This window comes from Artemia franciscana, chromosome 17, assembly GCF_032884065.1.
Source record: "Artemia franciscana chromosome 17, ASM3288406v1, whole genome shotgun sequence".
In the NCBI taxonomy this organism is placed as follows: domain Eukaryota; kingdom Metazoa; phylum Arthropoda; class Branchiopoda; order Anostraca; family Artemiidae; genus Artemia; species Artemia franciscana.
The window spans coordinates 33,356,763-33,383,014 of record NC_088879.1 but is presented as its reverse complement, the minus strand read 5'-3'; the positions used below and the strand labels follow the sequence as shown (position 1 = coordinate 33,383,014).

Genomic DNA, 26,252 nt, shown 5'->3' with positions numbered 1-26,252 from the left:
GGTGACGGCCTCTCTTACCGATTTTTTGCTTATGATTGTCCTGCTCTACTTAACCACCTACAAATATTTTTCCAGTCTTGCTTAGCACAGTCACTTGTTCCTGATAGTTTCCTTTGTGGCCGTGTAACGTCTATTCAAAAGCGAGGCAAGGACCCCACGTCATGTGTGAATTATCGTCCCATTACAGTATCGTGTTTCTTAAGTAAGTTGCTTGAACATTTGTTACTACCAGAAATTTTGTCAAATTGTGATTTTACGCCTTTTCAATTTGGTTTTCGGAAAAGTTTCGGTTGCTCCCATGCACATCATGTTTTAAGCCGACTCATGAAAGATGCCGTAAAAGCTAAAATGTCTTTATACTGTCTTACTGTTGATATTTCTGGAGCTTTCGACAATATTGTGCACTCTCAGGCTCTATTTTCCCTTGCGTCTTCAGGTGTTAATCCTTCCGTACTAAGTTTATTGTTTTCTTGGTATTCAAAGTCTAAAATTCAAGTTACCTGGAATGGCCACATATCTGACCCGGTAAAAATTAATAAGGGAGTTCGGCAAGGTGCCGTATTGTCTCCTAGTATATTTAAATGCGTGCTTGCATCGTGCCTGCGTCCCCTTAGAAGTTCTGTTTTTTACGGTAATACTGGTTTGTCTTCTATTGCATATGCAGATGACGTTCTTCTTGTTGCCCGGACTCGCCGTGGATTGCTTGCTAATTTCACTATATTAACCAATGAACTATTTAAGATTGGACTGTCAGTTAATGCGTCTAAATGCGAGTTTATTTGTTTTAATAGCCCTTATGCGGTCGCTCCATTCGTTACCGGGACTGCAGTTCTACCATGTTCTTCTTTAGTTAGTTGGCTTGGTCTGTGTTTTGGCCCAACACTTTCCGCTACCTGTTCATCCCTAGTGAATCAAGCCGTGAAAAACCTACGCGTCGCTTACGGAAAAATATCCCCAAACAAAAGCCGTTACAACCGCAACGGTTTGTGCATGATTTATAACGCTTATTGCGCCCCTGTGCTTTTGTTTTTATCAGGCATGGCTCATCTGTTTCGTAAGAAAGATCGACATACTCTACGTACGGCTTATTTCAGATATCGCAAATTCCTCCTCCGGCTTCCTAGATGGCACCGAAACAAAAAAATAATTGTTCGATTTGGTTTAGTAGATGTGCCTTCTCGGATTCGGTCTTCCAGTGATGATTTATGTAAAAAGACTGTCAACTTTATTCACGTTTATGACCCTCTGCAGCCTTTTTTCCATATTGATACTGGTTGATTAGTCCATATTGTCTTTTGTTAGTTTGAATTTTGTTTTTCTTCGCTGTTTATCGTATTTGTTTTTGTTTATTTATTTACATTTATTTATAATACTCCGTACTTTGTGTTTTTTATACTTTACGGGTAATAAAGTTCATTCATTCATTCATTCATAAGAGTGTAGAAATAAGTGCGTATAAGAAAAAATGTATTTTCAAAAATTGAGGAGGTCAACAAACCTTTCCATAAGTTGTGAATTCAAGCTGAAATTGTTTTTGACCTTTATAAAAAATAAAAAAACTATGAAACATAATATATAAAAATAAAAAATTACGCTAACAATGAGGTCTGTTCAAATAAACCATAAAATAATAAATATAATCAAAAAACTATGAATGATGAAGATAAAATACACTAAAGCTACATTAGCTTCTCGGTAATTCAAGCAAAGATTCTGAACAGGACCCAGTGTGACGAAGTGAGTTTGAACCAAAATAAATCAACAATTGATCCAGCATCTTTGGGATAGCCCTGGTACCATTTCCCTTCTTCAAACACAAGAATAAAACGACTTGTTTCTTGCAAATAGCTAAAAGTAACTTGATTTATTAATAAAATATATACATACACACATTATCATACTGCCTACATACCAGAGACTATAAAAATTCCAGTGCAGGAATTTGTGAAAACGGTTACTTACCGAAAATATCACGACGAACAGGACACCTACCTTATTCAAAGAACTTTAAGCAGAAAAACTACACAAACAATCCTAAACAAATGACAAACAAACAAAAACTAAGCAACAAGAACAAATATACTACTTTTTTATCCACTCAATAAGATTTTTAATATTGTCGGTACAAGCTTTGTAAAATCAACTCTTTTATATAATTGGGCAATGTATTCCGCAATCCTACACCATCATGTCATAATCATTTGTAGAATTTCAGCTGCCCAATTTTTTTTACTTGGATTTTAAGTGAGTTGTAATTAAACGAATTAAAACAAAAAATGCATCCTTACTCTAAGTATGAAGAAACTAGAGTGTAATATAAATTTTGAGTGCTTTATGAGAACTAAAATGCTTTAGTCTATTCAGAAAACCCGTCCCTCGGTATATATTAGTTGAAAGCGCCCTCACATGATCTTTCCACATAGTCATATCATCAACAGTTATTCTTAAATACTGGAAATTATTCACCCTTTTAACCATTACGTTTCCAAATGAGAGTATCACATTTGTTCCAAGATATTGGATATTTGAGAATATAGTATATTTTGTTTCCGAAAGATTTATTGATATAAAAATTCAGTTGTTAATAGCTTAACAATTGAGCTAAAGTGGTCTCCATAATAGCAAACAAACCACTAACTGTATATGACTTGAAAACATAACTGTGTTGTCGGCATAAGTTATTAGTACGCAATTAGATATGAATTCTTTTATTTCGGTTCTTGATATAAAGGTTTTTCGATTATTTTGGTTCAACCCAACAACATGAACCCATGCCTTGAACAATCCATTTCATACATCATCCATTTAATGTACTTCTTCGCAATCTATCTTTGAAGTAGAAGTTTTTAGTTTCTCACAATTTCTAGTAGAAAAATAAAAATATTTCCTTCCAGGTTATTGTTGGTTACCTTTAAACTGTGGTTATTATTAAAAGTTTGTTCGTGTGGGCTTAATACAACAGAAAAAAAGATGTGGTCCTGGAGAAACAAGGACTCACAAAAATTTTATTCACTCATACGCACTCACTCAACGGAGTTATATGGGCTTAAATGGTAATTAAGGGTAAAACGCACCCAATAGCATAGTACTCACAAATTCTAAATTCCTAACATTACTTAATTCAAGAAAGTAAAATTCAAATTACCAACTAAAATAGAAGGTACCCTAAAAAAATTATTACACACATTCTTTATATATGCTATATATATAATTACATATGTGCTAATGGCTCTGATACTGGAGAACTAGGAGGTCTTTATACAGTTGCAAGTAATATCTCTACACCATCTGTGCACACTCGAATGACACGTAATTCAAGTAGCCCTTCCTTCCAAAACTTGAATCTAACTAATTTAGCAACAACTGAAATTTTTGTAACTGTGAAACAAATTCAATTGTTTTTCCGCTTTCCACTTTTGTGAGTGACGTTACCGAAAGGGGGCTGATTAAAGATCCTGTTACTTGAGACTGTTGAGGCTGCTCACCAGGAGGATTAATTAGATGCTGCTAAAAGGAGATGAAAGGTTTATTGGCACCCATGCCTTATTCTTTTCCACATAATTATAAGTTTCCTTTTCATCAAGATCAGGATCTTTTGAATTAAATGAAGCTTGTTAAGCAGCCTACCCTGTCCAGAGTCTACGCTCCAGAATCATCAACACTTGGAATAAACTCTCTGAAAAAACTGTTACTGCTGAATCTGTGGACATCTTTAAGCGAAGATTGGATGCTGAGTGGTCCTCTAGAGAGTCTAAACTCAATTGGGAAGCTATAGATCAGCACAACATATCTGGTCCACTAAAGAATCCTGAACTCGATAAAATCACTCCTAACAAGGGGCTAATAAAAATTACTGGGTTGTTTGAATATATTAAATCAATTTATGATAGGCAAGTGTCCATCTCAAATCTAGTTGAGGTATTCTTTTATCTTAACATATTAAAAATTGAATCACTAGTATCAAACTAAGCTGCTGCGGCGAAGCAAGTCTCGATTATCGAATGTAAAATGTTAAGATTAGTTCCAAACAGTCAAATGTTGGAAATAAAACGTCAAATATAGAAAATCAAGTGAAGAAAATCAGACATATACTAGAGAAGTACATGGAGAAATCAACCGAAGAAAACTCAATTGCATAAATTTGAGCTAGGAGGTAGAAACTATTTTGAGGAAGTCCGTAATAGGCTGTGAGTAATAGCCTAGGTCAAATTGTTCAGTTAGGAGAACTGTTTTTCTCAAGAAAGTGTCCATGTCTTCTTAAGAATAGAACATAATTTGCATATTACATAGAAAAAAAAAAAAAAAAAAAAAAAACACATGTTCATACATGTTCTGATATTTATTCCTTATAGTCTTAATACTTCTTTATTTGTTAAAGTCAAAAAAGTGAAATATTTAAATGTATTTTGTTTTCAGTAAAGTGCAAATTATGTTCTGGTCTTGAGAAGATGCGGGGGGTTGTCAGCCATACTCATGTTAATATTTACTTGGTTTGAGTTTGAATCGGTTTTTTAATATAATTTTTTTTCACTTTCGGTTTAATTCACTTATTGATGGTAATTTATGGTAGTTTTACGCTGGGAAAATTATTTGAATTTGTTTTTACTCATTTTTGGCTTAACAAGGCTCTTTAAATTTAACTCAGAGAAACTTGTTTTGTAGAAAAAGTATTTTTTTTAATTAATTTATGTTCATTTTTTATTGACTTAGTCTTTTTCAAAGAATAAAAGTTTATATCTTTTTTTTTCTTTTTTTTTTCTATTAGACTCCATAGTTTTTATTTTGAAGATTATTTGACTTTATTTCTGCTCAGTTTTGGTTTAACGGTACTCTTTCCTTTTCTTTAATAAACTTGTTCCGTATGTCTCTCTCCCATTAACAAATACTATCTGTAAGTAATTAAGTTAAAAAAACAACAAGTTTTTCAATTGAAAGTAAGGAGCAACCTCAAACCTTAAAACGAATATAAACTTTTACTTACATAAAAGGGGTGACCTCCTCCTCAAGACTTTGCTCTTTACGATAAAGTTTTTTTTTAGAACTTTAGAACAAAGCCTAGTGTTCTAATTAAACAGCCATTGTCTTCTAGGAATCGCTGTTAAAGAATTCAGACAAAAAGTCAAAACTTTAGTGTAAAGAGCTAGGTCTTGAGGAAGAGGCAACTCATTTTATATATGTACTAATATCTTTTCGTTTTAAGTTTTGATGTTGCTCCTTACTTTCAGTTTAAAAAACTTGTTTTTTCTAAACTTAATTTCTGATCATTTTTAAATTATACCGAGAAAATCCGGCTCTCTCTCCATGAAAAATTTCCGATACTTTTGTATTATACGCCACTTACTCAAGTTTACGATGCGTAAAACTCGAGAACAAACCGGTTTCTTTATTAGTTTTTTCGTTACTTTAGATAAAAATTTGGGCTATATATTTACACAATAGGGGGGCGGGGGTAAAGTATAGCGGGTCTGCATGCAAAATGTGCTAGGTACAATTTTTCTGCATATTATTAAGTAAGAATTGTTCTCTGACTTCAAACTGTCCAAATACTCGAACCCTCCCCCCTCCTTATATGCAAATATATAGCCCAAATCATATATTTTCCATCTATTCTGTCCCTTGATTTTGTCTCGTCTTGCGCTAATCTGAAAGAAACTAACGAAGAAACCAGTTTGTTCTTGAGTCTTGCATAACATAAACTTGAGTGAGCGGTGTACACTACACAAGGACCCAAATTCCTTCTCCCTACGAAAAAAACAAAACTCGGATAAAATTCTCAAATTTGGGAAGCCTTATTTTCCACGGGGTGGGGGGTATTGTCCACGGGGGGTATTTTCTGGGGGGACTATTTTCCGTAGGAGTGAGGATATTTTCTACGAGGGGTATTTTCCAGGGCGAGGATATTTTTGGGGAGGGGGGAGGGTATTTTCACCGGGAGGGGGTATTTTCCAGGGGGATTTCCCATAAGGGGTATTTTCATTGGGGTATTTTCTGGGGGTATTTTCCGTGGGGTATTTTCGGGGGAGATATTTTTGGGAGTATTTTCAGAAGGGGGTATTTTCTGGGGAGGTAAACACCGAGGGGGGGGGGTAAACACCTAGAACCGAATATACAGCTCATCAAAAGGGGGTATTGGCGATGTCATAGCAATGGCAAATTGTATTAAGTCGAAACTTCTAGGACTGGATGAGGAAGATGTTCTACTAGTCAAAAGGCAATTTGTTAATACAATTACTAGTACGGTACTAAAACTACTGCTGTGGCTACTATTACAACTATGCCCTCGGGTATGAAGATGAAATTCTTAGGGAATATTGAGTGGGAAAGGGGAATTGAACCACAATATGCCCACCTCGAGCTGGCTGTCATAAGGGCACATCAGCCCTTATGACATTTTAGGAGCAGGCTGGTGTGTGAAGTTGAAGCTTACAGGGCTGGTTGTGGAGGATGTTGAACTAAACGAAAGACAATATTTGCATCCTAATGCCTAAATTGAATTAAATTGAAACAAGCTATGTGCATCATTGTTGTGAAGAGGGCATATCAGCAATACTTCAGAGATGGTTTATGTTATTAAGTTGAAACTTCTGGTGATTGTTAAAAAGATCCAGAAGAGCTGTTTATTCAAGTTCAGTTGACTCAAAAAGATGAAACAAGAATTACATCCCCAGCTACTTTAGACTTATGCAGAACTTTTCCGCTGGGCAATTTTTTTTATCACTTATTAACATCGGCAGCAGTGCTAGGCATAGGCTTTTATATTGGTATATTAGAAATGAAAAGTGTGCAAAAGCGTAAAAATCCCTGTATGAGAAATTTTGAAATTGAATTATGTCTTAAAACATACCGAATTATGTCTTATTATCTCTGTATAAATTATACCTTATTGATTAAATTATCTCTGAATTATTTTTGGATGTTAGCTTCACAGTTATTGTGAATAAAGAGACATATTTCCAATCTTTGCATCTTCCAAAACACAAAATATTTGGGGAAAAACACTTACAATACAAAAATACAGTAAAATCAGGCGCCCCAGCATTTTGGGTTCGGACGGAGAAAGAACTTGAAGTATGATTTTTAGCAGGCTGATTGGCAGAGGACTTGATAATAGGTGGAACACCCAAGCTTCTACTTTCACTTCTTGAGAAGCTTCTCGATATTTGAGATGTTTATCATGAGAAAAATAGCGACAATGAGGGAACCATTACAGTTATTCGAAATTAAATTCTAGGCAACTTCAGACTTGGAAAGCACACTAAAGTTAATTACACACAAATTTCTAACTCGCAATAACCTTCAGTTAAAAATTTCCACCAAAGTATTCATTCAGCTGGAAAGAATACAAAATATTTTGTCATCTTTAATTAATTATGAACGGGCCATTATGCTGTTTGGTCATTCTTTCAACATTCTTGACCATTTTCCTACTGAAGCAACGAATATCATAAGAATAAAAAAGTTCATTTTTCATATTTGCGGAACCGCCAGGGCTGGATTTGAGTCCTTAGCAGCCCTTAGGTACAAGCATTTTCGGCTTCCATAGGTGCAAGTGATTTACTAGGAAAACCTAATAAATTCCGGGATAGTGGAAGCCATGAACATCAGGCAACTGATTAGTGATGAGCCAAAAGCAATGCAGGAGAAAGGTGATACCGAGCTATCACCGAGCTGAACCTTAATGCAAATAGATAAATTGATACAATCAGTGAGAAAGTAGAATTTCAAGGATAGAAGAAACCAATGTGGAAATTGGTTTATTATCCGAATAGCAGCAAGAAAGTCTGAGTGATAAAAGTACCAAGGATTCAGTAGGAGTCAAGCTATCGCGAGTTTTGTGATAAGAAAGAAAGTCTGGAACATCTCCTTATAGATTGCTATAAATACACTCCTTAAAGATAGGGCATCAGTAAATTTTTTATAAAAGAAGAAAACTGCTGAGTGTAAATGTGATTTTGGGAGGATTTGCTTATGAAAGTGATAATATACAGATCATAAATATCCACTCTTACTCTTACAGATCATAAATATCCACTCATAATATACAATGATAATATCCACTCTTAGTAGAGAAGAAAGAGACCTAGGCATCTTAGTGGATTCTGAACTGAACTTCAGTAGCCACTATGAAGCTGTCGTCAAGAAGGCTTCCAAAGTTGCTGGTATGATCAGAAGAAACTTCTCGTGCGAGGACGACAAAATGCTTGCTACGCTCTATAAGTCCCTTGTCCGCCCGATTCTTGAGTATGGACATTGTTCTACAAAACCATACAAGGACATAGATGCTCTCGAAAATGTTCAGAGGAGGATAACTAAATTCTCTCCCAGGTTACGCTTCCTTCCCTACGAAGAGCGGCTTAGAAAGCTTGAAATCCCAACCCTCGCCTATAGATTCCATCGTGGTGATCTTATTGAAATGTACAAGCTCTGCAATGGAGCCTATGATAACGTACCAGCCCAGAGAATTGTGCAGTTCAATAAAAATCATCTCCGAGGACATCAGTACAAAGTGAGTATGGAACGCTTTTACAAGTACATGGGCCGATGGACTTTCGGCAACCGAGTTGTTCAGCATTGGAACAACTTACCAAAAAGAGTAATCTGCTCCACAAACCTACGGACATTCAAGAAGGAAGTTGATGAATATTATTCAAGTGACATTTTCTCCTTAGGCAAATTTAAAAGATATGCAAATTAAAATTTTTGTTTTGTTGAGGCTTAACGGCCTGCCATCAAATTTGCGAATATATTTATATATTTATTTATATAAAGGCTATGGAACAGTTTATAAATGCCACTGGGAGGGATAGGACAATTTGACAGAAAAATATAATGATTAATTAATATAATAGAGCAGATTATTGATGAGTTAGTAACCAAAGGGGGATCCAGATTTAATGAAAGAAGACCCAAGTGACCCAGCAGTCAAGAGGGGCCTTGAATTAGTTCATCACCATCATTACTTGTTTGAGGTAAGAAGCCGGCTAGAAACAGAAAAGAATCCGTTGTGGATTCTAGGGAGGGCTAATAACTTCTACACTTCTGTAGTTTTTGCACTTTTTTTTACCTCATTGCACTCTTTCCCTTGACGGACAGGAATTAAGCCTTTTTTAACCAAATTTTTAGTTAAAAATCCTTCTTTTTCGCTCTTTTAGGAAATGACGATAGAAAAATGCCAGTGAAATAGAAAGCTTCAAATAAAATTATTAGAGCGCAAAAGATAAAACTACTCCTCAGTATTATCCCTATTATCTCTGTCTGTGGGTCCTCCCAGTCCTCCACTCGTCTCTGCAGCATTTCCAATAACCAGTGAAGAAGAATTAAATCTAATCAAAGTCAAATTAACAAGTTGACATGTGGAAGTATGAACATGTTGTTTAATACGAATGACCCATCTTGGCTTGTGATAGCTATTCATTCTGAAATTAAGATCTTACTAGCAAGGGACCCTGGAATTTGTTTTGGACGGGACCCCTAATAACAAAATGACAAAAAGAGGATATTACGAAAATATGGAGTAAAATTACAGTTTAGTGACTTTTTAATATCTTGTAAAATAGTTGAGTTAAGTGGAAGTCGCTTTCAGAAATAAATCTAGGGCCAAAAACTGATACATATTGAGCTGTTTATATAAATGACCTACAAATACAATGAACATAACATACATGCTCTTTATGTTCTTTCTGAATATAATAAGCGTTTTTGTTGCAAATTCAATTTAAACTTAACATTATGTCTTTAACTCTGCCCAAATATATGACCCATATTATGTATTTCCCATGTATATATTGATTCTTGATTTTATCTCTATTGATTCAAAATGCGGGTAAGCCTGTTTTAGCAAAAGTGACGCAAACAGAAAGATAATCCGTATCTAAATTAAGAGATAAAGGTATCACTTTTGAAGGTCCTTAAAGAGCCTAAAATTGAATTTACGCAGAAAACGATTATTACATTCAGCAAGAGCATAAATAAAGGCATAGAATGGTATGTTCACTTTATTCGTAGGTCATTTATGTGAACTGCTCAATATTTACTGAAAAATTTAACTCGGGAAGTTAGTTTGAGTCACAATGTTTGTCCTCTTCTTATTTCTAGAGCTTATAGGATTGCATACATGACAGGTCTTGCAATGGGTAACAACCAAGCATATTTTTTCTTCAGCTATTAATAACCTATGATAATTCTGACAAAAAGTTTCTTACCTCATTTTTGAGTTTCACTCTCATTTTTATTGACTTTAGCTATTGAAACACAACTCCTGCTATTTTAGTTGAATTTTCAACCATGTCAAGGGTTTTTCTAAATAAAAGAGTGATCAAAAGAGTGAGCCGGCTGTGCACAATTTTTTTTTACTTACATTCTTTTCTTAGCAAAAATCCCTCTTTTTGGGTCTTGATTTGCACTCTTTTTAAACTTCGGCAGTGGGCAATGATAATCCCAATATGTTTCTTAGAAGAAACGGAAGAAAATAAAAATAAATTTGTTCTTCTTGCTTAAACTATTTCACTTCAAGTGAATAGGCCATAATTTGTTTTCTATTTATTTAGAACATAGGTAAGAGTAACCTTTTACTGTGGAATCCGAATCTTGTAGGCTGTTTCTCAGGGTCAGTTTTAGGTGAGGCCTAGTTCAGTTAACCCAGAAAAACTCTACCGTTTTGATTGGCCTATTTATAGACACTAGATTTTCCATTCAATTCTCTTTCCACTGTAAGCCTAGAACAAGGGCTTTTGAGAAGGAAACGTGTTAAAAAACCTTTCTTACTTCATATAGGCTAACACAAAATAATTGTAGGTTAGTTGACATGTCTTGTATGAAATTAAGTTTTTTTCCCACTTTTTCTAACAAGCTTATCAATTTTATAATATTATAGACAGGTACTTTTGACTAACTTGGAAAGGGATTAGGTTAAAAAATGAAACTCAATGATGAATCCATGGCCAAAAACAGCACACTCTGAGAAGGCATTGCCAAGCAACAATGCCTATGTTAAACCTCTTCTGATTTCTAAGTTTTAGAAATTTGCCTACTTCACATGGTTATAGCCCACCTAGGCTATTAGGATTTTGACAAAATGACATTATACCTTAATTTTCAGTCATCAGTTTCTTTTTCTCTGGTTTTTGTTTTGGAAATGTGATTTCTGCTATTTGATTTTAGTTTATGTCATATCAATGTTTATTTTTCTAAATTTTGGAAATGTATTTGTAGAATTGGCAACCTGATAATTTAAATTTCTTCCAAGTTCATTTCATTTATTTATTATTCACATATACATGCATATACATGTGACATAGGCCCATAGGGAGACAAGCTTAAAAAAAAAGAAGAAAAAAAAAAGAAAATAAAGAACTAGGCCCTAGACAGAGATACAATAACAAATTACACCACAATACAAAAATAAATATGACATCAAAGATACAATAACAGAACAATAATATGAAAGTAGCAGCTAGCCCAGGATCCATAAAAAAAAAATAGTTTCAATATTATTAAATATAAATTAATACTAGAAGATAGCTGAGAGGCCCACAATCACCCAGGCCAACAAACCATATAAATAACTTTGCCTTATTAATTGATGCTTAATTAATAATAATCCTAAACTAAATGAAATTTAAGTTTCCTTTTTATTAAATAAATAGAAGAAAATTTATCAATAATATCCTTGTGAGCATCCCAGCACTAGGCTATTGGCACAAACAGAGCAAATTTAGATCTCTCAGTGCTATACTTGTCAATGTAGATAGTTTTTTTTTGTTGAGTGTTATAATTATGTAAATCTTGTGATTATGAGAACAAACTTTGATTGAGGTAATATGGTGGTAATTTCTTAATGTCATAATTGAATTTGAAAAGAATTGCTCCAAAGTAAATTGTTGAGAAACTGGAAGTATATCTAGATAAGTATATAAATATGCTGTAGACTATTTGGAAGTTCAGTAAGTGATGGAATCAAATGTTATGGATTCTCAGGGCTTTATTTTACAAAATCTGTATTGGTTTCATATTGCTTGGTTTTTCATATTGCTAGTTTTTAACTTACAAACAGGCAATTGGATCTTAATGAAATTTGATATTTAGAAAGACTTCATGTCTCAGACCTCTTATTTTAAATCCTGACTGGATCTGGTGACATTGGGGGGAGTTGAAGAGGAGAACCAGAAGTCTCAGAAAATTCTTGAAGTAGAGAGATCATACCTTCAATTACCTTAACCTTAAATTGCAGCTTGCAGTGATATAAGGATTATCCATCCTTGTAATGCTCCATGAAAAAAGGATTTGTTTGGTGTAGATTGTGGCTGTTAGACTAGACTCTTGTGGAGGACTCTGCAGCTTCCCAATTGTAAAGAAACTCCTGGCAGAGCCATTCCCTATCAAGGTGGGACTTGAACATGTCAGTTGAAGTAGCAGAAACTGTTTCTTCAGAGAACTGGTTCCACATATTGATGATTCTTTGGCTGAAGAAGTGGCTTGATTTTTTTGGTTAAAATAATGTCACCCCTTTTCCTTTGGTATGTCAGCATGTTTATCTCATGAATGGGTGATTGGATCTTAATGCAACGTGATATGTAGAAAGATATTATGTCTCAGGTTCTCCATTTTCAATTCAGATCAGATCTGGGGACATTGGAGGGTAGGTGGGAGGCAGAAATCTTGGAAAATGCTTAGAGTGGAGAGATTGAGATGAAACTTGATGGGAAGAATAATGATGGGCTGCAGATATCCAGGCACTAGAACATTATAGAGAGCTGTTTAATGGCTCAGTTTAAAGGGAATTGCTATATCTAGTGCCTTTTGTAATTAAATACAAAATAGTTTTTGAAATAGAATCAGACCTGATCTCTCATCACAAGTGCCATATGAGCTCTTAGTTCTTGTTTTTCCTCTGCAGATAGCCAGGAATATCATAGAGAGCTTTTTAATTTATTTTTATTGATTTATTTATTTATTAATACCAAATACAGTAAGCTTTCATGCTTGTTGCAATAAACATAATAAATAGAAGTTATGACAATACTGACAAATCAATGAAAATAATGACTACAACAAACACTGACAAATAATACTATAAATTATTTAAAAATGATTTACTTTGGAAATTTGTTTCTGCTAGTCTTATTTTGAATCTATTTATGTCATCTGTACCCTGCTGTAAAATGAATGTTGTCCTATTTTCCTTTTTGAGAGTGAGGGGTACAATTTATGTGGGTGATAATGGGTCCTGTTAGTGTCATTAAATGTGAAGAACTGTGATGGACTTATATTATCAATGCCTTTGATTATATGGAATGTGTTAATAATGTCTGCCCTATCCCTTCAGAATTGAAGACTTGACAATCCTAGCTTGTGCAGTCTATTTTCATATGGCAAATGTTTCAAATAAGGTACAAGCTTAGTTGCTCTTTGCTGTATTTTTTCAACCCTTGCTCTGTCATTTTTATTCAATGGATACCATACTGACGAATTGTATTCAAGTATCAGTCAAACTGTTGATTTATAAATGGCAATGAATGAATGGAGATTAAACTTACGGAAATTCCATCTAAGACATAATAGCTGATAGTTTGCCTTACGAGTTACTTCAGAGACATGCTTGTCAAACCTAAGACTAGAATCAAAATGAACACCAAGGTCACAGACATTTTCAACAGGTAAGATTGAATGTCCAGCAAGATGGTATTGGTAACTTTGTTCTACATTGCCGAAGTAATGGACAACCCTACACTTATTTTCGTTGACAAACATGGAGTTAGCATTACACCAATTGTGCACTGCATCCAAGTCTTTTTGAAGCAATGAAGCTTTGTCTGAATTTGTCAAGGAGCAGTACAGCTTTACATCATCTACAAACATTTTAATTGTGGAATGGTGGACAACAAGAGGCAAGTCATTGATGAAAAGGCAGAAAAGTACTGGACCAAGGCAACTACCTTGTGGAACGCCACTTAAATGACTCAATCTAAAAGGGAATTGCTATATCTAGTGCCTTTTGTAATTAAATGCAAAATAGTTTTTGAAATAGAATCAGTTTAAAAAAAAAAAATGCATATTTCTAGTGTTGCAGTAGCAAATAATGTTAACATCATCTTGCATAGGAAGATCAAAACAGTTTTTAACATTATAAAAAGCATGTAGATGTAGTTATTTCAAATGCAGTAATTCTTTTAGGGTCTTAACAAAACATTGGTTTGTGAATTGAAACTAGAATAATTCTCAAACATTTTAAAAAGGTACTTTTAAATAATTTTTTCAGTTCAAATATAATAAAGAATGAATTGCCACTTTTAACTTGTATAGGCAATTCACAAAGAGACAACTCCAAACTTTTGTTAAGATAGGTCACAGAAATGATGCTGATTTTTTTGATAATATTTCTAGATCATGTAATGCACAAGAGTTTTTGAAAAAAAAAAATTGACATTGCAAAACAAACTGCTACAGATTGGCAAAGTTTTTGTCAGGAAGTGTGTTTAGACTTTGCTAGGAAGAATAGTGAAATATCAGGTAGTCCTGGACAAATAGTAGGAATCCAGGAAGCAAGGATAATCTGTTGAAAGGAAGTGGGTTTTGGGGGGCATTGAAAGGGACTAAGAAAAATTCCTCATAATCCTGTTCCAGACTACTTAGTAGTCTGGAGAGTTTTCTGTGTCAGGGAAGATTACATGCCTTTCAAAACTGAAGGAAGGCTATTTAACAATTTAATAAATCTATTAGAAAAAGTGAGAAGACATAGAAATAAGTAAAAAAAAGCTTAGCTGTGTGCAAAATGTATTAACAACAATTATTCTGAATATTATAAAGTAAGAATTGTCTTCTTAACATGTTTCCTTCTCAAAAGCTCCTGTTCTAGGCTTATACCCTCCTTCCATATATATTTATTGCCACTGTTGCGATTACCACTACCTGACAGTAGCCTACACAGCACTCATGCACACAGTTTCAGCACTATACTAAGAAGTATTGCTGGTGCTAATTCAACCATGGGGCTGATTAAGCATACTCTTTACACTTATTTTCCTATAGTCATCAGTCTTCTGTATAAGGGACTTATGCATCCTAAGCTTGAAGTTGGAATGTTTCTAGTCTCCTCTTATTTTAAAGAAAGACATAAAAGTGGGACAAGATGTGCAGAAACATGCCACCAAAGTGATATCTGGCATGCAGAAACTTTCCTATCCTGTAAGACTAGCAAAGCTGAAACTACCAACTCTTGTATACAGGAGAAATAGAGGTGATACAATTTTAACCTGTACATTAATGAGGACTAATACACTCCCAGCACTATTTTCCACTTTTGTTCCTAACTCAAGAATCAGAGGTAATCAGTTGAGAGAGAGAGAGAGAGAGAGAGATTGGTATATTTAAAAACTATCATAGCATAGCTAAATTAAATTTTTTCACAAAAATCATACATTTAAACAAAAATCACACACTACAACTCAGCATTAAAAATTGATGTGAAGAAAGGCACAAATGAGTTGGTATAATGATTAGTTTGTACTTTAGGGGGGTAGAAGTTTATTTTGTAACCAAGTTTGGCTATTGGGAAGGGCTGGTTTGGGTAGTAGTGATTGGTGGCTCTTATTGGCTAGGACAGATTTTCCAAATTGCTGAATAAGATGTTCAAGCTGGACTTTAAGTGGAGATAAATTTAATTTAGTGAGGGCTTGATCATAGGGTATGTCACAGTTTTGGAGTATAATCCTTGTTGCTCTTTTCTGGATGCGCTCTATGTCATGTAATAGGTATGCTGTGCAGATAGCAGATGGACCCCACACTGGGCACGCATACTCAAGCAATGGGCAAACATAACACATGTAGGCATGGAGAAGACTTTCAGTATCACACCCAAAACGCCTCATTTTTGGTAAGTGTCTGAAGGCTTGCATTAGCCTTGTGGGCAGTTGAATTAATATGGGCACTGAAACTACAGTCACTAGTGAAAGTTACTCCTAAGATTTTTATTTTGTTCACAATTGGGAAAGGGACTAGAGGCATATCTATATTCCGCTTCAGAGGGTTGAAATGAATTATCTTCAACTTGGCTATGTTAATGGTAAGATCATGACTTGAGCATTTGGTCTTTAGCTGATCAAATAACTAGTCTGAAAACTGCTTTGTTATGATAGTGTTTTTGACCAGGTAAGCAAGCACTATGGACAGATCATCTACAAACTTGTAATGGTTGTCATGATGATTAAGCAGGGAATTAATTACAGCCAGGAAAATTATTCCAGCTAATTTTGTGCATTGTGGGGCCCTGCAAGAAGTGTCTGACCATGATGAATCCAAATCGTTTTCATGGAGTGCAAAGACTTTTTGTTTTTGGCCAGTTAAGAAGTCAAGTACAAGGCCAAGGGTGCGTCGTTTGGCACCCATTTCCTGGAGATTTATGCCTGCAGTCAGGTGGCGGATTAGGTCAAAGGCCTTTTGGAAATCCACTGCACAAATGTCAACAAAACAGCTACCTTTTTCAAGCCATTGGAAGACACAGTCAAACATCTGTACTCGGTAGATTGTAGTACTACACTTTGAGAGTCCATCATACTGGAATTTATCAATTTGCCCATGAATTTGTTTCAGAAGAAACTTGAGTATAAAGGCCTCAGTTACTTTCACCAAACAAGGTGTAAGTGAGATCAGGCAGAGATCATTGCATGCAATAGGGGCATGGCCTACCCTACCCTACCCAGAGTCCATGTTCAATTCTTTTCTTCATGAATCATCAACACTTGGAATAAACTCTTTGAAAAAACTATTACTGCTGAATCTATGGGCATCTTTAAGCAAAGAATGGATGCTGAGTGGTCCTCCAGAGATTTTAAACTCGACTGGGAAGCTATGGATCAACACAGTGTACCTGGTCACTAAAGAATCCTGAATTAAACTCAAATCATCAACTCTGGAGCTTTAGAAGGAGAAATCCTTAGATTGCTCCAAGCTGTAATTTAAGGTAATAGCCCTAGGCTATGTAAAAACAATTGTTAATTTTTTAGATCTATTATCATTTTTTGTGCCTTTTCTTGTCAATTCTTGGTCCATAATACCAAGTAAATCCAACTAGAAAAAAAATCAAGAATTTTTCTATTTTATGTCTGGTAAATTTGTAGTTGACACCATAGTTTAGCTAGGATGAATGTAAATACATCACTTGATGCCTTTTCTTAGGCATTTTCTTAGTTCAATAATCATCTCTGGGGCGAATTCTATTTTGAGCCCTTAACAGTCCTTAACAGTAACCAAAGATAAAATGGTCCTAGTTGCCAAAAGTTTAAAAACTCGTTCTTAAAGAGAACTGTCTAGTGAAAAAAAAACTGACACTTGCAGCTTATCCAGGAATTGTAATTATTATTTTCCTTAGTAACCGTAACCGTGCCCACAAGAATGCGTCAGGGACAAAATCCTTCAACACTCAACCTGGTCATAACCAATGACTCAGAAAAGGTTATCAGGACACAGACTCTCAGTCTGATTGGCTCAAGTGACCACATGCCAGTTCTCTCAACTATACAACTCAACTCCAAACCATCAAAATATACTAAGCAAATCAAGAAACTATGCAATAGGAAGAAAAAACTTTGGGAGAAGTTTGTGAAACAAGAAACAACAACAGTATATGAGAAGTACAAAATTGCCAGGAATCTCCTCAGAAAAGAAACGCGGAAACTCACTGTAAACTACAAAGAACATCTTGGTAAAAATGTCAAGGAAAACCCTAAGTTATTCTGGAAACATATCTCCCTGCATAAACCAGGTAGACGCTCAGTACCAGACCTGGAGAATAACAGCTCAGTCTCTTCCTGTGCCTCCAAAAAAGCTAACCTTCTGAATCAGCAGTTCACCTCAGTGTTTTCTAAGGATGACCTCCAATCAACCCTCCCACCAGCAGAACAGGCTCACACTCCCTTCCCAATGTTACACTCACCAATCACACTCAAAGAAGTAACTAAACAGCTTAAGGAGCTTAATGCCAACAAATCGACTGGACATGATGGTCTGAGTCCACAACTGCTGAAGGAACTAAGCCCTGCTATTTCAGCGCCCCTGGTAAAACTATTTAACTTGTTGTTAACACAAGGAAAGCTTCCAAGGGATTGGAAGAAGGCAATAGTCATCTCAGTTCATAAGAAGGGTAGCAAAACTTCAGCAGCAAACTATAGACCTATCAGCCTTACCTGTGTGGCATGCGAGGTCATGGAGAGAATTGTCAACAAACGCATCATTAACCATCTTGAGGCTAACTCACTCATCAGCAGCAGCCAGCATGGTTTTCGTTCTAAGAAATCAGTGGATACAAACCTTCTTGAGTCTTACAGTCTTGTAACTGACCTACTAGAAAAAGGATTACCAGTGGATATAATCCTGCTGGATCTAGCCAAAGCTTTTGACAAAGTTTGTCACCGCTACCTCATTCACAGGCTATGCACCCTGTCTCTTAGTCCAAAAGTGATCAGTTGGATCGAGGATTTTCTGAGGGACAGAACGCAGTAAGTGAAAGTGACCACTGGACCAAACAGTCACGCACTCTCTGATGAAGTCAAAGTCACCAGCAGGGTCCCCCAGGGCAGTGTCCTGAGCCCTACCCTGTTCAATATATACGTAAATGAGCTAGCCCTTATCACCAGTAACAAAACCACTCTCTATGCAGATGATTCAAAACTCATAGGTCCTGCCAATACCCCTTCTGCCCTCCAATGACTGATCTTAACCACATGTGCTCCTGGGTCAAAAGATGGTTGCTGGAATTCAATGCTGAAAAATGCAAGGTCATGCACTTTGGACACAATATTCCCGGGAGTCACCACATACTGGAGCATGTTCAGGAGGAGAGAGACCTTGGAGTTATTGTGGACTCCCAGTTGAAATTCAGCTCCCACTTACAGAAGATCTCAGCCAATGCTAGCAGAGCCCTAGGCACCATTAAACAGCATTACCAGCAGAAGTAGGCATGTAATCACCAAGCTCTACAAAGGACTGGTAAGACCGCGTTTGGAGGTGGGGACCATCCTGGCCACCCCTCAATTCAAAAAGGACAAGGTAGTGCTTGAGCAAATCCAACGAAGGGCCACTAAGCTGATTGTCGGTATGGAAAACAAGCCCTACAGTGAACGGCTGAGGGAACTCAACCTCCCCTCTTTAGTCTACAAGCGGAAACGTGGGGATATGATCCAGGCACACAAACTCTTCTCTACCAATCAAGAAAATGAGCTCCTGGAGATTGACCCCTCCCACATAACACGAGGACACCCAAAACAAGTATGCAAACTTCATGCAAGGACTGGAGCGAGATGCAGCTTCTTCTCGAACCGGATTGTGAACCTCTGGAACAACCTCAAGGAGAGCACTGTTTCTGTTGAATCAACAGATGTATTCAAACGCCACCTGAATGCTGAGTGGAGTGACAAACCGTGGAGATTTGACTGGGATGCACCAGAATCTAATCAACCATGTATGCAAGTGTCATCACAAGGAGTGATTCAACAGGATCAAAAGTCCTTATTTCACTCCAAGCTGTGATTTAAGGCAATTAGTCTTAATAGTAAAATGTCATTTATAAAATCAGTTAGCAGAATTTTCAAAAAGAGCCTAAAACCCTCAAAAATGGCATCACAGCAAATCTGAACTCATTTTTGAAGTGTTTCTAGCTTTTTTTGAAAATTACTGCAAATCTGTTTTCAAAATAATATTTCACTATAAAGACTTCGGAAATAATAATAACTTTTTCTTAATCAGCTACAAATAACAGTTTTTCTCACAAGGCTAGTCAGTTTTGTTATAAACATTCTTTTAAACTTTTTGTTACTATGTAAGTTTTCACTCCTTTAAGAGGTCGTATCAGTCAATTATAAAAAAAGGTATCAAGTGATATATTCACTTTTATTCTAGTTAAATTTTATGTGTTTTATTGTGTACAGGAAGGGCATTGGAGTAGCGATTCTGGTATTTGACTACCTGTGATCTATTTGATATTAAGGATGCAACCAATTTCACCAGAACAGAATTGATATTGCATTAAGTGACAAGTTTCTCAACTAAAATGTTGTGGTTAACAAGGTCAAATGCTTTTTGAAAGTCAATGGAAATTAAATTTAGCCAGGAATTATGCTTTTCAAGAATTTTTTAAATGGATTCAATAAGAACATCAAGTTAATGGAGGTAGAACTGGATTTTAGGCTCCCAAACTGCCTCAAGTTGGTAAGAGGTATGATTTTTTCCTTTAGTCAATCTCCTTCATATAGTTTCGAAAATAAAGGGGTTAGAGAGACAAGACAAACACCTTCAAAACCAGTCTTACTGTCTTTCTTGTTTAAGGAGGTTATGAAACCCTGTTTCCATATTTGTGGAAGATCCCCAGACTCAGTCAAAAATTCAATAAAAGTCCAGATAAGGGTCTATTAAGAAGGAAACATGCTAAGAAAATAGTTCTTACTTCTTCATATGAACAGTGGTTGTTGTTAACACAATTTGACTACAGCTCTAGTACACTTTACCCCCCCCCCCCTCCCCCTAATATGCAAAGATATAGCCCAGGTTATATATTTCTCATGTATTCTGTCACCTGTCACTCTTGTTTTCTGGTTCTTGTTTTGTCACAGTTGATACATTTTACAGGTATGGTACATGTGTTGAAACAAGAGAGACTCATTGGCAGAATGATGGGAAATGTATAATTTGGGCTATATATTTGCACATGAAGGGGGCTAAGGGTAGAGTACAGGGAAGTTGCAATCAAAATGTGTTAACTATAATTATATTATGATGTATGAATTCTTTTCTTAACATAGTTCCATCTCAATAGCCTGGGATCTCAACCGTTACCCGTAACTCAATAATTATATCTGGAATAAAATACATTTGAGGTTTAAAAGGGTTCATAACATCCCATAGTAGCACCAATTATAAAAATGCGTCTCATAAGTGGCTCAGATCAATTCTAACTAAAACTTTAAAAAACAGAGTTTTTATATCAATAGGTACATAAAAATCAGCTTGTTATGCTGATTCCAAATATATTTGATTCATCACGTTTAGTGCTACCCATCAAAAGTTACAAGCCTGAGGAAATGTGCCTGATTTTTGAAAAAGGGAGGAAGCACCCCCTAAAATTTAAGGAATCTTAATGAAAACCAAACGATTAGATTCAGCATACCAGAGAACCATAATGTATTCTCTGAGGCCAACCTGACTTTCATACATAATGATGATAGAAGGTAATAAGCTTACCTAAGCTATGGATGTCAGGTGACTGATTTATCTTCTAACGATAATTTCGACAGGACCTGTGCCTGTCATCATCAGGTTAATTCAAATTTCTTGCCGGAAAGTAAAATCACTAAATAAATAAAACTAAAAACACTGAACAACACTAATTATGAGCCAAACCTGGAGTTATTGTTGTGCCATGGCCCGAATTTTGGTAGAGGCGTTGATGGCTGCTGTCCTGGTGGATCTTAAAGATGTTGGGCCTTTAGGAAAGGGGTGGAGTCTTTTGTGAGTTTTCAATTTATGGGTGATTGGTTCCCAAATTTCGCTAATATGAAACTCACCATTGTCTTTATTGATGGCTGGTTTATTTTTAGCAATTTCCAAAGCGTCTCTGATTTTCTGCTTTAAGAGTTGTGGGACAATAGCAATAAGTTGGGCTTGGTCAAACTTAATGGAGTGGGAAGGGCTTTCAAAGATATGATGGGCCAATGCAGAGAAATTATCTTCCTCCTTTAGCTTTGTCTTTTTAAGGCAGGCATCAATGGAATCAGCATGTTCTTTTAATCGGTGATGTAGAGGTCTCATGGTACGACCTATATAGGTATCACCACAACTGCAAGGAATCTCATATACCCCTGGTGGATCTGAAGTAATCTTATCCTTGCCTTTGTTCAAGAAGGAGGAAATAGTCTTTCCAGACGGAAAAAAACACCTTAAAGCCAAGTTTAATGAGTTTGGAACTTAAAATGTCAGTAATGCCCTTGATATAAGGTAATGACAAAAAGGGTTTATCATCTTCAATCTTAGGAGCGAAATTCTTGGTAATTCCACTCATCTTTCTCCTGAAAATAACCTTGTCAATGACTTTTCGGGGGTATCCGTTACCTATCAGAACATCTCTTATATAATTAAGTTCAGCCTTCAGCTCAAAATCAGAGGAGCACACCAGAAATGCTCTATCAACCAACGAATAGACTACAGAATTTTTAACTATAGGGTGGTTATAGGAGTCATATCTCAGATATCTATCACTATGAGTTGGCTTTCTATACACACTCAAGTCCAACCTAGTTTCTCGTTTTGTAATGAGGACATCTAAGAAGGGTAAATTGCAGTTATTTTCAAGTTCAATGGTGAACTTAATATCTGGGTCCTGCTTGTTAAAAATATTGAGAAAGGATATTAATTTGTCTTGTGCCCCATTCCAAATTATTAAGCAATCGTCAACATATCTCATGTAGAGTTGGAGATACTTGAAGTCCTGTTTGAAGATATTAGTTTCAATATGTTGTAGAAACACCTCGCTAAGAACTGGTGCCAAGGCTGATCCCATTGGTATGCCCCAAATCTGTTTATAAGTTTGATGCCTGAAAGTAAAGTAAGAATTGCTGAGACATAAAGACGTGAGAGTAATGATTTCTGTGGAGTCCAAGCAAGTCAGTTCTCTCCAGGAACCATCCTTTTCTAAAGCTAATTGTAAAGCTGGTATAAGACGCGGCAAGGGTATGCTGGTAAATAAAGATACAACATCAAAACTGCACATTGTGGTATTCTCCCCAATGTTGATGCTATTTAGCTTATCAACTACTTCTTTAGTATTTCTTATTGTGTGCTTGCTGCTGAGGGTTATGGATCTTAAAATACCAGCCAAATATCTTTCCAACTTCTGTGTGGCTGAACCTACTGTTGAGATAATAGGTCTAAGGGGTATATCTGGTTTGTGAATTTTCGGTACACCATAAAATCTAGGAATGACTGGTCTGACAGGAAGGAGTGTTCGGTAAAGTTTATCATTAATCCTATTGGTAAGGCTGAGATTATCCAGAGCTTTTTTGACATTATCATAAGCAACCTTTACAGCATTAACGTCAACTTTTTCATACACTTTATTGTCACTCAAGAGGTTTAATGATTTGCTGACATACTCAGTCTCATTAAGGATAACTATTGTATTGCCTTTATCAGCTTTGGTAATTATGATATTGGTATCATTCTTAAGATCTGTGAGGACTTTCATTTCATCTTTTGTTAGATTCTCCTCAGCAAGTTTCTTTTTGGAAAAACCTTTCCGTAGGGTATTAGAAACCAAGCTTCTAATATCTTGTGGGTCAACATTGATTTTTGTCTTATTTAGAGTTATAACTGACTCTACATTGGATATGATTTGTTCTACTGGTATGTGTTTGGGGGGGATAGAAAATTTCCATCCTTTTGAAAGAATGTCTAATTTCTTTTGGTCAAAAGTTTGTTGACTTAAATTGATGACTGCTGGACCTGGAGATACTCTAGGAATGTATGTATCCCTAGAAGAAAACTTCTCAAACTTAAGCTTTTCCAGCTTATCTATATGTACTTTTCTGGTTATTGAAAAGACAAACTTAAAATCTTTGTCATGGATCTTGCCAACTTTGGTGAGGTCTTCTAGGCTAAGAGTATTACTCAGTTGCTGTCTAATTGTGTTTATCTGTTGAAAAACCATATTTCTCCGCTGTTGTAGGTCATTTAATTCATGGTTGATAAAGATTAGGCCAGCTCTGTGCTGTGCAGATTTATAGTTCTTACTAGATATTTTCACTCTGGGTCTCATAGAGTGTGGAATTAGATCTAGTTTCTTACATTGTTGTAAGAATTTTTGGTGATTAATAATTCTAGCTTTCTTCCTAAATAGGAGAGATAGATCTTTGACTTGTTTGGCCACATACCCTCCATAGGTATTTGTAATATATTCTCTGAGGCCAACCTGACTTTCATACATAATGATGATAGAAGGTAATAAGCTTACCTAAGCTATGGATGTCAGGTGACTGATTTTTCTTCTAACGATAATTTCGACAGGACCTGTGCCTGTCATCATCAGGTTAATTCAAATTTCTTGCCGGAAAGTAAAATCACTAAATAAATAAAACTAAAAACACTGAACAACACTAATTATGAGCCAAACCTGGAGTTATTGTTGTGCCATGGCCCGAATTTTGGTAGAGGCGTTGATGGCTGCTGTCCTGGTGGATCTTAAAGATGTTGGGCCTTTAGCTTTGCCTTAAAAAGACAAAGCTAAAGGAGGAAGATAATTTCTCTGCATTGGCCCATCATATCTTTGAAAACCCTTCCCACTCCATTAAGTTTGACCAAGCCCAACTTATTGCTATTGTCCCACAACTCTTAAAGCAGAAAATCAGAGAAGCTTTGGAAATTGCTAAAAATAAACCAGCCATCAATAAAGACAATGGTGAGTTTCATATTAGCGAAATTTGGGAACCAATCACCCATAAATTGAAAACTCACAAAAGACTCCACCCCTTTCCTAAAGGCTCAACATCTTTAAGATCCACCAGGACAGCAGCCATCAACGCCTCTACCAAAATTCGGGCCATGGCACAACAATAACTCCAGGTTTGGCTCATAATTAGTGTTGTTCAGTGTTTTTAGTTTTATTTATTTAGTGATTTTACTTTCCGGCAAGAAATTTGAATTAACCTGATGATGACAGGCACAGGTCCTGTCGAAATTATCGTTAGAAGATAAATCAGTCACCTGCCATCCATAGCTTAGGTAAGCTTATTACCTTCTATCATCATTAGAACCATAATGTTTAAGTTTCAAGCTCATGTATACAAAAATGTGGAATTTTGCTGTTTTCGCCAGAAAAAAGATCATGGATCAGAAAAAGAGCAAGGTGAGGGGGGGGGGCAACCCTTCCTATACAGAATGATTTTCGTTCGTTTTAATTTTTAATGTTGCTCGTTACTTGCAGTTAAAAAAAACTTGATTTTTATTTAATTTTAAAAAAGAGCCTCTTTAAAGAAATGTGTTTACACATTTACAGACTGTTTTTATACCTGATACTGAACATTAAAGTAGTGCTGATTGGTCAATAGATTATGCTCTTAGTTTGAATTGCTATCTGCATGTTTCTAAAACTTTGAACTACTAGTTAACTACATTTTGCAGTGCTCTTTTAAGTGGAAGTATACCTAAAAGGGATATACCAGACAGGGAAAGATCATAATTCATGGGCATCCTATTAAATAGTATTAACAAATTCCCAAACCAGGTTTCTGGGTTAAAAGGATTACCATGAAAAATCTGTAGAATTTAAACTTGATTGATTTATACATAAATCTTGATTGAAATTCCTGAATTTATATTACTTTCAAACCTGTTTGACGAAGGTGTAAGAAAATTATTAGTTTATTTGAAAGACATGTTGCTTTGCTTCTTTGGTCATTTTTCCTTTTGTTGTCTGTCTGCAAAGAATTGTTTTTACTCCCTTGCTTAAAGTGGAGGCATGTCGAATAGTGAATTACCAGACAGGGATGGCTTAACAGTGCTGAATATATGAGCCCAACTAGCTACACTCCTATCATTTTCTGTTTCAAATCTTACAGCAAAGAAACATGTCCTCCAGAAGTCATACAAAACAGTAGAATTTGGCAGAATTTAATAGTGAAAAAATGTATCAAAAGCCAACCTATAAAAAGAAACAAACTCTAGGAAGAGCTCCAGGTTGGGCGAGCACAGAAAAAGAGTGATATTGTAATTTGTAGAAGCAAAAACTTCCCAGCAGCTCAACTGAAACTTTAAGTGGGCACCATAACCTTGTAAATAGTTTCTACTACTGTGCATAAATGAATTATAGTTTTCTTAGTGCATATTCAGACAGTAGTTTTTATAGTGTAAAATCAGAACAGTTCAACAATTCTCCAAGTCCTAAAAATCATCAACTTCTTCTGAAAGTAGAAGTAGTGAAAAAATTAACAGACGTTGTGTTGTCTTCAGCATTGTTGATTGCCTGACTTCGAATTTCCAAATAATTGAGTGTGTTGTCATATCAAAAGTGTCAGACAATTATGCTTATTGTGAAGTGATACTTATAAGAACCAGCCTACTGTTCCTCTAATAAAAGAACATATTAAGAAACCAGGATAAAAACTAGTCAGGAACCTATACATGCATCAAGGAAGAAAAATTGTCCTATATATCCAAGAAAGAAGTATTGATTCTGATATGAACCTTACCTTGAACAAATGTAGATATTAAAAAAA

The 26,252-nt window shown here is 35.7% G+C and overlaps 1 protein-coding gene across 2 annotated transcripts in view; it reads left to right on the top strand.

Moving 5' to 3' along the window:
• Window positions 1-10,424: 10,424 nt before the first annotated feature.
• Window positions 10,425-26,252, top strand: part of LOC136038159 (UBX domain-containing protein 4-like) — an 86,406-nt gene continuing 70,578 nt past the window's right edge. For both annotated transcript variants that reach the window (XM_065721217.1, XM_065721216.1), the window contains exon 1: window positions 10,425-10,554. The gene's annotated coding sequence lies outside the window, so the exon portion shown is untranslated. The remainder of the gene's footprint in view (window positions 10,555-26,252) is intronic.